The sequence below is a fragment of the Solea senegalensis genome, linkage group LG16 (genome assembly GCF_019176455.1).
Source record: "Solea senegalensis isolate Sse05_10M linkage group LG16, IFAPA_SoseM_1, whole genome shotgun sequence".
Lineage (NCBI taxonomy): Eukaryota > Metazoa > Chordata > Actinopteri > Pleuronectiformes > Soleidae > Solea > Solea senegalensis.
This window is the reverse complement of record NC_058036.1, coordinates 20,352,094-20,366,732: the sequence shown is the minus strand read 5'-3', so window position 1 is coordinate 20,366,732 and position 14,639 is coordinate 20,352,094.

Below are 14,639 nucleotides of genomic sequence, written 5' to 3'. Positions count from 1 at the left end.
AGGCACTGGCCTTAGACCAGACCGACTGAAATAAACCTCAGATTATGACACGCCCCCCAAAGGCTTGTACAGTCGGCACTAAGCTAAATAAACAAAGGAGTGTAAAATATTTAACGTGTTAATCATTTGGATTAATACAGCCGAGATTAACGCGATAGAATAATTGAACGCAGTTAACGTAAGTGTGTTTACTTGTGGTGTGCGACATTAAAGCCGCTGAGCTGAAAATGTACAAAACAGCATTTTTTTTGTGTAACAATGCTTAATGTACGTGATATGTGTAATGGGAGTCAGATATTTGTACTTCAGTGTAGTACCAGATGTAGTACCACACACCTTCTCATCAACTATTCTATTATAACTGCAACAAAAAATCAAAAATCTTAATGAATAATAGCTGAATGTAGTCGTGGACATAAAGGCTCCTTCTATCATCATAATAATCCGTATCTCCTGAAGATTGTTCAAATAGAACCAGACTTCAAACACACATATGGAATGTATACGTACAGAAACGGCACATCTTACAGTTGCCTAGCAAAGCTTTGAAGTGTTTTACTTTATGCCATTACATCTCAAGTGTGTGTCCTAATGATTGCAGAGCTCTCATAAGAATACAAATCAATCACATTTAATCATAAAACACCACTGGAGACATGGACAATCAGACACATTTACTGAAGATACAGGCTGTCATCTTTGTCCCTGAATTCAGAGTTTGATTGAAGAAACACGCTTTGTTCATGAGCGGGTCGCAAACCTGGGATTATTTGTTCCCAAAAATCAACGTATTCATAATCCCAGCTGCAGTTTGTGCCTCTGTGTTTCTTTAAGACAAATACATACACACGTGCAAAGCCAAAGCCAGGAATGACGGGGGGAGGAACGTGTGCTTGTACCTGTGTTCAGTCTGTGAAGCGGCCGTGTTTTCCTTTAGTGCTTTAAATGATTCACATTCACTGCAGCTGCTGGCCTGAGACACAGAGGCTTCTTGAGTAAAGTGCAAAAAGACATGATACAGAGAAGAGAGAGGGATGAGAAAGGAAGAGACAGATATACCAGCCTTCTGTCCCACAAACAAAAATACTGAGCAAATTCAATGTGTATAACAAATGACCATAGTGGGTTTCTACGTCAATATTATCTCTACTAGCAACTGATGTGGGGAAAACATTGTGTTATGATGATGAAATTAAGCTTGAGCATCAAATGGATTGTTGAAGTTTATTTCTTTGCAAAGAAAAAGTGAAAATGGCTCTGGGTGACATAGTTTTATAGCCAGTTCTCGTGTCAAGGAGAAACGTGAACATGTGGTTAAAGGTGAACATGTGGTCAATAGTGTCTGGTCCTAAGCCATTAGAGGTGTAACTATAGCAACACAAGTCTGTTGAAAGAAGCTTAAGAAGGAACATGTGTTATTTCTAGTTCCCACGGGTAAGACCCCGAGTCATTTACTATTCTAGACTGTTTCATCAGTCAATCAGTGCAGAAACAATAACAGAATATAATAATAATAATAATAATAATGTCCTCATATCAATTTAGTTCCAAGGATGAAACCTAAAAAAACACACTGATGACTTTTATTTAAATAGCACATTTAATTACAGAAAATGAAGAGTTTTGTTTTTGAAAGACTCCTTTGTTGAATATTGAGATTTTTGGAAGTAACTAACGATTATTTTCAGCGACGAATCTGTCGATTATTTCCTCGTTTAATCGATTAATCGTTTGGTCCATAATGATGTTCTCAAATGTCTTGTTTTGTCCACAAACCAAAATGATTCACTTTTAATGAATTCTTTTTTTTATCCAGAGCAAAGAAATGAAGAAAATACTCACATTTAAGAAGCTTAAACAATCGGAAACTAATTATTATAATTATTAAATGAATAATAATTTGTCAGTTGTTTAGTTGTAATAAGCTGAGCATGCTGGCTGATGAACTGATGATGGATAGGATCACTGCGGGATAACCAGCAGCTTCAATCCAGGATAATCCAGGACCGTTTCCTGGTCAGTGGGCTCCTGAGCAGCGGAGCAAATGCATCATCATTATTTCATTAGAGGAGGGAAAGTCGTGGCTTTCTGACCTCACTTTGTCTTCATCACGCTCTTCCCATCACCAGAGAAACCCAAGTCCTGATCATTCTTCTGTTTTCACTTACTGACAAACTAACAAGAAGGACTAGAAGAACTGCTCTTATTTTTAATGCATCGGTGCTAATAATGTTTAGTTTTAGTCAGATTTGACTTTAATTATCTAAATGTAAGCACTCGTCGCTCAAGGTGATGATTTCTTTTTTTCATTCATCGTTAACGTCTTATTTGCTCATTCAGGACTAATGACAGACACGTGCTGACCTTGACTTTGTCGCGGTGCAGTTTGTTGCAGTCGTCCACAGAACTGGCCGGTGTCGGTTCTGGACAAAAGTGCAGTGTTTTGTGCATTCAATCGTCAGTAAAATGTATTTATTTAGGTTTGTCTTGTATTGTTTACTTGTTTGTTTTGCTGTACCATATTGTGTAACTATCCTTAACTTGTAAAAGTGAAAAGTTGAAAAAAATATTGTTAAAAAAAAATTGTAGGTTCAAATAATTAGCTTTTTTTGTTCAGTTCTGATCAATAATTGCTGTTTAACGTTACACCTACGCTATGAGAACAGCTACCAACTGAGCCAAATGCAGATATTTAATGTGAGGGAGACGTTAGCTCATTGGTAGAGTGAGTTGTAAGGTTGTGGGTTTGGTTCCCGGCTCTGCTAGACACTCAATCCTTAAAACACAACACTTATATATTATATATAGTCTATAGGCAATCTGTGAAATTTGGAAATACGTCACAGATCAAAGTTCACTTGGCTTTTTTGGTTTTTATGAACAAAAAGAAAATAAAAAAACGCTCTATTTTGACTAAAATGTGATATAAAATGAATCATAACGTTGACTCAACAACACCTTTCATGAACTACCCTGATACTGACATTGTAATGATCATTTCCTGTCCTGATCCACTCACTTACACTGTTGTTCTCTGGCAATCACAAGAATCCCTTACAAACCCTTACAAAATACCACGGTATCGCTCATGTCTTCTAAACTACCGATCAGTTTCACACTACGCTCGGGTCACAACATTATCTGGTTGTTGAAAACCAACACATCGATACCGACGCTGGGAAAGCTGCTTTCACAAAAATAACCAAGATGATCACTTCCCTCGATTTCAGAAACTATCCTGGAGAAAATCCTGCAGCAGCCTTCTGTAAATGCACCTGCTTTGTTTTGAACTTTTCCCTTTCTCTCAACGTCTGTCTTTTATAAAAGCAAAGGATGATCGGCCCTTTTTTATGTCCGATATTGTGACAGGTCACGGTAGAAAAAGCACAGGTGTAAATAATCAAATTACTAATGGCCCAGTTCCATTTAGCTGCCACGGTTTCATGGTGTCACAGGCTGTCACACTGTCTCTGTGTTTGAGTCACATGACTGGAAAAGTGCTGCTGTTGATGTTATCTGTCCTGTTGTTTTCAGAGCTTATCTGCAGATGGGAGCACATGACCTCACAGGATGTTTGTTTTTCATTTAAAGTGACACATTAGTCAGCGTGTAGCGTACAGGTTCACAGGTTTGGTGTAGTGTGAGAGAACTTTGGAAGGTTGAAGAGCAGTCGAGCTGCTGCACAGGTCGTACGGCACACGCAGGGAGACCAGGTGTGAGATGACAAGAGCCTGGACCAGAACCTGGACCAGAACCTGTGCCGCCTTCTGATGTTGTGCAACATGTATCTGTGGTGTGAGGGAGAGATGGTTGTCCAGGGTCACGCTCAGGTTCTTTGTGGTATGAGAGGGAGAAACAGTGTGTTTCACTAAACTCACCAAGTTATTAAAAAAACACAATTAACAAACATATTCTGGTTCTTTTTGGTTGGAATGTTGACACATATTTACCTTTTCATCCATGTCAGTGCTGAATCACTTGAGTTACTGTATCCGCCCAGTGCCTCTTCCTGGTCCGGAAGCCTGATTAAGTCCAGGTCAAATAAAATTGACTACAAATTTATTTTACATGCATTCAATTCCCTTTGTTCTGATGACAATGTACTCGCATGTAAAGTATATCCACCATCTTCACACAGTCTTTGGTGAACTCACCCTCTGAAAAAGGGTTAGCAATCAGCGTAGCCACTGTGTCGCTTGCTTTGGTGCGAGTCTGGGAGGCCAAGACAGACTTGACCTGCTTCAGCTTCTCTGGGTCTCTTTATATTCAATAATCGTGTAATGGAGAGGTTCAATAACAGCATAATAAGTTGTTTAATATTGTTTTGAGTTTTTCATTCTCATATAGTGCATATGAGAATGACACTGACACAACACACAGCAGGTCGGTGCAGTGACGGTCTTTTAATATTAGTTTAGATGAGAATAAACAGGCTTAGCGTAGCTTTGGCAGGAGAATGCACAAATCCAGCTCAAAGAAAAGAGAACAGAGCTGAAATAGCAGGAAATAAAACAGCAGCATGAGTAACACTGAGCGTCAGGAAGCTGAACAAACAAACTGACAGAGGACTGCAAGCACACACTCTAAATACACAGGAGGAGGGGATAATTGGACGCAAGTGCACCACATCAGGGCAAATCGGGTTAATTGACGTTAACAAACGTAGACAGCGACAGAAGGTCAAACAAGGAGCGGACACAGAACTGTGAAGGATGTTAAACTAAAGTTCAAGGAGTCACAAGAGCCACCACCTGCTTTAAAACAGTCGTCTGATTGAGTTCAGTCAGTGAATGACTGTAACGTCAGTGTTGTAAAAAGATCTTTATGTTGAAATAAGTCCAACATACAGCACATTTAGACCAATGTTAATATTGTCACAGTGGGGCGGCATATATTAAATATTAATGCCTGTTTCCATGGAATTGTTTTTAACTGAGGCCTCGTCAGACACCTCAGACACCCAGGGATTTTCCAACATCTATGGGCGAAGAACTGAGGAGCCAATTTATCTCGAATGATTTGAACACCCATTATAACGCTGCAGTATGAGGCACCTCAGGGTCCGATTTTAGTCTCTGAAAAGCTCCATATGTCAAGGAGAAGCAGCGTCTCTCCTCTGTAAGCCAGCGCCATGCAGCAATTGGCCGAGGCAGGAAGACACAAAATCCCATTTCCCACTCTGAGGCGCTTTAACAGGGTGGAAGTCTCTGTCTCTCTCTCTGTCTCTCTCTCTGTCTGTCTCTTCATGTCATACTTGCTGTCTTACTTCTTCTGTCCACGTTACTTTATCTTCTGCTGTGTTGCTGTGTCTCTGTAACGTTTGCTTTGAGTCGTTTTCAGGTCTGTTGTATTTCTCTCATCTTTCCTTTTAGTCTTTTCTTCCACTAACTTTCTTTCTTTCCTCTGTTTCCTGGTATTTTCTTCACCTCTCTCAAGCTCACATCTCTTTTCTCGCTCTTTCTTCCTGCTCCGGTCTCACTCTCTCTGTCTAAATTTCAGTTTTACATAATTATCACTTTTCCTTGCTCTAGTTGTTGTTTTGCAGAATCTATGTAAGAATGTGTGTAAATAACTCTGAATTGAGCTTCTCCTGGTTTCAAAGACCAGCATTTGACACTGTGCTAAACCTAAACTTAATCAGCTCTGTGTGACCTCATTTCATTATGGTCTAAATGTCGTGGACATTTGTTGACACTGAGAAGTTTCCGTATTTGAAAATTGCATTTTTAATCCAGCTAATAGACGTGATCAGTGTGCACCAGGAAGCCTTTTAAACTGATAAAGACAGATGGTCCCCGATGTTGTAGCTGCTTTACAGAACTTGTTAATTCTTTCTGTGGATTTCTTCTTCAATCACTGACTTTAGTCTCAGACACTTGGCACATTTGTATTTCCCTCTAGAATAAGCCTCTTTCTGGTTTCCTATTGAACCGTCCTTATCTGTGCCCTCACACAATCCATTGCTTGACAGCTCAACTTGTCTCTAAAGGAGAAAGTTTTACTTCATCCATTACTTCAGCCTGCTCGGGGTTTTTTGTCACAATTTGTTGAGCAGTGGAATTGTTTTTATTTGAAAGGACAAGTGAAGGTGAAAGTGGCACGGAGTGCGTCTTACGTTAGGAAATGTCAAGCGGCCATCGTGATGTCACATTGTCGTAATATTTGCCCTCGCTTGTCAAATCCATGGAAAAGCGTCACCTAAGACTCCAGGACTGTTGCATTGTGGTTACTCACAGGCCAGACTGTTGCAGGGTTGGAAATGTCAGCATGAAGAGGGCGACGTGCCAGAGAATTGATGACTTTTTTTTTTGTTCAAACTTAATCCAATGCTTGAAGTTTTAATCACACTGTGCACACCACGCTTTTCACTGCAGCCCTATTAGAGTTTGTTCTTATAAAGCCGACACAAACAAACACGTTTACTGAAAGACTTATTTTGGAAGGTACACACACATATATTAACGATGAATAAAAGTGCATTATTAACTTCAGAGCATGTGGATATTATGTCGCCACAGACATCAGGAATACATTTTTGGGTTTTTTAACCTTGCTGTGGTTTCCTGTCACTATATATTATGTGTGTGTCAGTGTGAGGATGGCTTTGTGCAGCTTTAACCCCGCAGTGAACTGGGTTTTGTTTTTCTGTTTCTAACAAGCACCACCTGCAGCTATTTTCCCCCGGTGTGTCTCATTGTGTGTGTGTCTGTGTCAGCTGGAGTAAGACAAACCCTGTGAGTCCAGCAATAACAACGTCACTGTGTGCACTTACACACCTTTTTTTCCCTTGTTTTGTGAAGGCAGCCTGAGACGATGCCCGGTCGATGCCGAGAGACATTACAGGCTGTGGAGTTGCAGTAGAAGTGCATGCCCTCGTGTTCATTAATCACCTTTAGATCGAAATAGTTGCAGGTTAGACGATGCTCATCTCGAGACAACATTTTTTGCACAAGAACAACACCATCATGCAAAGTAAAAAACGAATGATACTAACAGAACTACACTTGTCTGTACATCTGATTTAAATTATTTTTATACTCTTTAAATGTGTGCATTTCCTGTTCCTGTTTGTCTGTATGTCACCAATGTAATGTTTCAACTGCAGTGAAAAAGCACAAGGTGAGGCAGACAGTACCTTGAAAGGGGGCGCATGTGAGCCCCACAGGTGCTTGTTGCTGCTGTTCTTGGAGCTGCAGAGCAAATGCCCATTACTTAGGAATACCTAGGAATGCTGATGAGATATGAAACATAATAACTTAAGAAACAATGTGTATGCTTCCAATTCACTGAGTGTAAGCTACTTTTTTGGGTTGATATCATGTATTTGTAAGTCCGTGCCTCACCAGCATCACTGCACGTCACTGCGTGCATTTACCCAATTTCTTCTTGGAAAAGAAACAACCACCAAAATAAACTGATTATGCTGAACATTTTGTTCCTAATCAGAAGAATTGACGTTTATAAGAAGTGAAATTCAACAAAAGCTACTTCAGCATGCTGCTGCAAAGTGATGCCTCTGCCATTTTGGATTAGAACATCTATTCTTGCAAGAAAAATGAAAGAAAATGTACAGGATTTCAGGACACTACTACACTTCTATGGTCTGTGGCTTATTGTCTTATTGTCCATTCTAAGTTGCTCTATAGTTCCCATGTGTAATGTTTGTAATTCTATCTCATTGCTTTTGTTCTAGATTGAGATTAGCACCTTTAGCACCTTTAGTTTACAGTTTTGTCTCGTCTCTTTTAATATCCCTCTGTGAGTCACACAGTTGTCTGTGTGAGTGTGTGAGTGTGGGGTTGTGATGGAGGGGTTAGGAGGTGGAGTTTGAATGTTTCATGTTAAGCACATGGTGATAAAAAAATTTTTTTTTTTTTGCCTGAACAACAATTTGAAAGTGAGGGTCTTGGATTTCACGGCGCTCCTGTCGTCTGTTTCTTCAGTATGTGCAGTATGTGACTGTCAGTCGACAGGATGGACTTTTAAATCCCAGTTTTCTCACTGAAAGTCTCGTCTTGTAGAAAGAAAACTGTGTGTTGACCTCACTTCTCCAGGGACTGTGAAGAACAGTGTATTTTTACCCTCAGATATTTCTTTGGAGAATGAAGCAGAGACTTCCTCATCTTTTGCGTTCATTTGCTAAAAAGTGGGATCAGGAGTTAAAGTGTTGGCAGAGATTTTCTGCAAACATGATTGCGTTGGGTTTGTGCAAACTTGGATGGATTGTGAGTGTGAACAGTTGGTAGAGGAGATAACTTGTTCGAGGTTCCATCGCTGGTGTTTAATTCGCCATCCTTCACCTCACAGTTTCACAGTTTATGAATCATTCAACTACAGCGTTTGACTAATATCATATGACTATTTATCTCAATATCCAACAATTCTAAAGACTCAGTCTGACACTTGTTCTGGGTAGAGTTTCAGAATCTAGGTCACAGGTTTATTTGCTAATTACGAGGTATTGGAGGCACCAACAGCTGAGGGAAATCAGCCTGAGGAGGTTATACAGTAGAAATGCAGGTTGGAGTTTGTTCCATGTCTCCAGAGGATCACCACCTCTGCTAAACGTTCCATTTTCAATGATGAAAATGTTTGTTTATTTTCTTTTCCCCCTCGTGTCCACGGACTCCTAGTTAACCTTTAATTATGGGCCAAGTTTTTTGTTAATCTATCATTTTGATAGAATTAGTGGGACGTTTTATTCCCACTGCCATAGAAAACCCAGTGGCCCATTTGTTTCAGTGTTTTGTTAGTTTCCCCAACAAGATCCCTGATCTTTAGGTTTTGTATTTTGGAAATGTAACGGCCTATTTTATGATTATTCAATTTGACATTCATTAAAATGTAGTCTAGTTCACAGTCACCTCAAGGTCTAGTATTTTATTTGCCTTTGCAAATAAAATTCAGGGTAATGGTGCTTTAAAATCAGGAAAGTAGGTAGATATAATAAATCGACATTGAATGATTTTACTTCATATCTTCACCTAAAAGGTTTTCAGTCAACCATCAAGGTTTTTTACAGTGCTCATTTATGAAGTTATGAGAGTTCACTCCCTTATCTGAAAGATTGATAATACATTATGGAAATGACAATTGCACATGCACACACACACACAGCAGGAGAGTAATAACTGGATGAGAAGAACAAATGTAAAGGATTAAGGCTGAAAACAAAAGAAGAGAGGTGCAAAATCATGGCCCAGTAATAGAATCTTGATGAGCCAAGAGTTCAGTGAGGTGAGAGAGAAGAAAGACGAGCGATACAGCTGAACGAGTGAGAGACACAAAGAAATGGAGAGGAACATGGGAGAGTTGGACACAGAGCTCAGGGTTGAAAATGCCAGGAGACAGAACGCGGTAAATAAAGAGCTCTTTATGGCCGGCTGAGCGATTTAGTGGATTTATTCCCTTACAAAGGTCAATGCCAGTTTGGAGCAGAACCAAAATAACAACAACAGAACGGAAGCAGCAGCAACAGCAGCAGCAACAACAACAACAACAACAATAACAACAACAAAAATCTCCCATCTGCAGCTGAAAATGGCATGACCAGCAAACAAATGATGACAATGACAGCCGTGCAACAGAAGGCCCCTAAAAAACTGAAACATGAGAGCAAATAAACATCCACTGTTTCAAATGAAAAATAAAAAATGTGTTTTTAAGAACAACAGTGCTGGTGTAACTAAACACAACAGGGAAACACACAGGGCTTAGAGCAGCTTGTGGATGTTTTACTAGGAGATTTGCATAATAAGTTGTTCTCTGTGGTGTAACCACATATTGAAATGCACCCAATTTCACCAGAATGCCATTCTGGGAGTTAACACACGGAGCAGCATTTATTTCCACTGAGACTTTAGAAATCTTCTAATGGCTTTAAGGTTAACTATTCTGTGGGATTTGAACACAACGACGATGACTCCAAGACCTGGTCTGAGTCTGTGACGGCGTAAGCTTCTCCAGCCAATCAGATACGAGGAAACCCAAACAGGGAATATTAAACCAGTGGTTCATCAGAGAGAAGAGGAAGAAGGTAGAAGACAAAGACATTCTTTAAGTGCCTATTGTAAACCTGGAGGAGAAGTAAAAGATCAGAGGAGCGGAGCTTGTGAGTGTGTTTCAGTCAGAATGAAATGAGGGACAATAAGTGGGTAACAAGGAAGGAGACGTCAAAGGATTAACACACACACACAGTGAGACAGAAGCATCTCATTATCCTTTTAATGCTGACTTCATATTTGTGCTTGTGTGAAATGCTCAAAGTGGGAGGCACACATGCATGTGAACATGGCCTCCACGTCTTATCTGCTCCTCCCCTCCCTTTTATGAAAGGATTTGTTGAGCCAAGATACTCCCACTGAGACTGTTAACATGTTTTCATGCAAAGGAGACTTGGCCAGCAGCCATTCAGCAGAAAAGAACAGATTTCATAAGTGGTGCCAGACAGAGGAGCAGAGCAAATAGAAAAAAGAACGTGATAAGAGGACAAAACGCTGGCTTCGTTCTACAGTTTTCAACATTCCACATCTTGCTTGTTGATGTCTGAATCTTCCTGCAGGCGACAACATGCACAGCTTTGATGAAAAGTAAGAAACACATGAACACTTTACATTTTTGCCTCATTTATTGGCTCCCTGTGTGACACAATAAGCTCATGAGAGTGTGAATATGAATAAATATGTGTCGGCCACACCGCGGTGCAGTGGCTGGCACTGTTGTCTTGCAGCGAAAAGAGGGAGTTGGGTGCAGGGAGTTTGAACCCCCGCGTGCACATGGGTTTTCTCCAGGTTCTCTGGTTCGCTCCCATGTGAATGTGTGTGTGACCCCGGGTGATGTCAGCATTCAACAATGAATGAATGAGGTTGGCATGCACTTTCCATCATTCATGTGACTGCTGCTGATTGATGATTGGTCGATATGCAAAAGCATCACATTGGGCTTTTACCCCGGTAAATTCATCTTTGCCACTTCAGTCTCTCAGCCACAACAATAACAAAAGACATCGTTTGATGGCGCTGGGAAGTCGTGTGGGATCGTGGGAATCTTCCCATCGTCTTCTCGTCATCTTCTCGTCGTCTTCTCAAATTTCTCATCTAAATCGCGCCAGTTCATTCTCGTCTTCTCGTCGTCTTCTCGTCGCCTCATTTGGTTCATTCAGCAACGACTTGTCGTGATCCATGAGCGACAAATGAATACAAAATAAATAAAATACAAGACAGAAGACAACAGACTGGCACACTACTTGTTCCTCATTCTAACATTTTTAACATAAATGTGACGCCATAAACCGTCCTCAGCAACTCTGTATCAAAGCCACACCCACCTCTTTGCAAGCCAATCATATTCAAAGAACCTTTGTTCACATTAAGATGACTAACACAGTCGATAATGTAGTTAGTTTTCCTTCTTATTCCTTGTCATTTTATTTCTCCTTCCATCCAAAAAAGTATTTTGGACTTATGATATGAATATTTGCTATTTGAGCATTTAAGTGAAAAGCTGTTTGAATGGTGTGAAAACACTGACCTCAGAGTCACATGTGACATTTAAAAGAAACATGGACTCTGTGTGTGTGTGTGTGTGTGTGTGTGAGTGCTGTGATTTTGAGTCAAACCCGTCAATGGTTAGTTATCGGTCTTAAGGGCAGCGATGCCTTAGTTTGATAAATAAATCAAATAAAATGTGACAATGCATTAACCTGCGTGAACCCTGTGACATTTAAAGAGAGTGAATCACTGTTGACTGTCTCTGTGTCTGTGTTTGTCTCTCGGTCAGACGCAGGGACACAGAAGCTCAAAGGTAAAACTGTTGCAGTTTATGGAAAAAAGAAATACATGAATAAATAATACATGTTCCTATAGAACACACACAAAAGGCATATTTTGTGACCAGTCAGACACAAGCGGCATCCGTGTGCTGATGGAGATTCTCTCTTGTTTCTCGTGGAACACAACACTCACAACTAAATATCATACTTTAGTCTTTTTTGGTTGAATAACTACGGCGGGAAAAGTTACTTTTATGTTCAACATTAGATTCACTGCACTTTTATTTCAGTAGAGTTGAGTTTAACTGCAGAGGAAAAAGTATGAAGTAAGAATAATGCACTCCTCCTCCGCTGTCAGTGGGTCAGCGCTCGGGTGCTGAAAATGACTTTCTGGATCTGGATTAGTTTGATTAGTTTATGAAAGTGAGATTAAAGGAAGTTCAGGATTTACTCCAACCCTAACCCTGGAGGAAGTGCTGAACAAATATGTGTAATTATAATAAGATGAAGATGAATATGATGAAGAGGAAGATGTACCTGATAATTACTAATAAAGGGCTTGTAGTATGAATATGTGTTCTTCTTTACAAGTCGCCGTGCCGAGCCGTGCCGTGCCAATGTGAGGCGAGCTGGGACCATAGGTTTTATACCAGAGAGTCAGATGTTCATCCACCTCCACACCCTCACTGCTTATACCACCTGAGTTGTTTAATCGTCCTGTCCTGGTATCATTTTACATTCAGGATTTCCTGTTATTAGTTATACGACAAGTCCAGAGAAGGATTTTTTTTGTATCTTTAAATGAGGTTTAATATTCCCCCATATTTGCATGTGTCCATCACCTTCCCTGCTCCTGTGCTCCTTACAAAGAAATAACTGTAATACATTCTGTTCAAGTGTGGGTGGGTGAGTAATTGCATGGGCAAGTGAGTGCATGTGTTTCAGCGTCTCACATCTATCACTGATAAAGCCCAGCATGTAACTGTAGGCAAGAAGACACACAAACCCACACCAGCACTCACACAGTGTGAAGTAAGTCTATTATGTTGGCAGCGATAGCTTTGCTCTTCGCTCTTGGCTTGTGTTTGGGGCCAAAGAGCTGTTATTGCTGTGTGGGAGATAACAGGAACACACACACAAACATGCAGTGAGAGAAAACTGCTGAGGTCAGCACATTTCAGAATACTGCAACGACGACAGAGATGATCAAAGTATTTTGCCTCGTTTTAATTGTGTTTGAATCCGTTTTTATGACCTTACCTTCAGTGTTTGCGTGTGTGTTTCGTAATTATTGTTCTCATTCAGTTCTAATTCAGATCCTATATTATCCCTGGCATGCACATGTGTAGGCGTGAACTTTTGTTTGGAAATACCATTTCTGTTCCTGCTTGATGTTACCTTCCTGAGGATGAGCACCAAAGCCTGCAGGGACTCTTTAGGCTCAATCCCAGACGACGTGTTTTTCTCTGAGAACATTTCCGTTTGGTCTTGTATATGGAAAAATAAAAACTTTTCAGGAAGAATGCTCAGGTAAAGCCCCTGGAGCTGTTTTGTAAAGCTCACCTCAGTGACTGTGACCTTTCCCTGGCCCCATTATGTATTTACAGTAATTAGGCAGCTGGCAGGGGACTGAATGTGTGACTAAATTCACCAAACTGCAGATTCCTTCCACCACACAGGTTTTTATTGAACACACAAGATTACCCAGCTCGCTGTAACAAATCCAACCCCCTCTTTAAGCAAGTGCAACAAATCCGTCTTGCTCCATCTCTCACATGCACACTTACAGACCCAAACTGATCCATTAGGGTTCATGTTGTTGTTGCACTGGTGCTTTTAAGAAAAGCCTTTCCTCCCACAAATGTCCGTCGCCTGGTCAGATCCTGGACTTTGAGCATTATGCTGCATATGTTAGAAAAATGAACATGCAAATGGTGAAACTGTTGAGTTTCAGCATGGATTACTGTGGTTCTCCCTACAAAGACTAACTCTGATTAAATTTAAATGTTTTCTATGAATAATTTCACATCAGTATATTTGATGCTTTTTGAAAGCGTAATGTGCTCTTCCTTTGAGTTGTTTTGCGTGGTAAATTAAAGCAATTTTCATGTCATCACTCAGAAATTCTCTTTGGTTTCACTGCGTTGGCTGCCTTTGTTCCCTTGTTTCCATCTGCCTCCCCTTAATGATGCCTCACACCTTTCAGTCAAAGACAAGGTTAAAACCGCACTGCCAAGGACAGTAACTAATGCCTCATGACAGCAAAAGGTTGAAGAATGAGGTTTGTTTCAAGTTTGTCTTCATAAAAACACTAATTAATGGAGTTACTGGTTGATGTTGTCATTTCTCCTTTTCACAGTAAAAAAATGTATTATACTCATTATGTCTCGTATACTCATACATGTGCACCTGTCCCTCGGAGGATGATTTGATATGGGTTACAACTTAATTTAGGAAAGATATTATTTATTACCGTACAACTTTAAAATGAGTTTTTTTTTTACCATTTTATGACACATGAATCATTTTATAACTAACTTCCTTCATTGTCTATTGAGGCAGAATAAATGGCATTGGATGCAGCTCTGAGTCGCAGCTCTGGTAACATGATGAAGCATTTTTCTCATGTCTTAATGCCTTAAGTGCTGCAGCCAAATAGTTTGGACTAAAGTAAAAGTGTTTCAACAGTAACATGAATATTAAGACATTAAGTGTCGCAAGTGAGTCTTTTATGAGAGTTTGAAGATGCAGTGAGGAAATAGCAGATTTCATGACATCAAAAGTCCAGCAAATCACATCATACAATAGTGTATTCAAAGTTCCATGTTTGTTGTTCATCAGCACATTTTTTTTGTGATATTTCTCATGT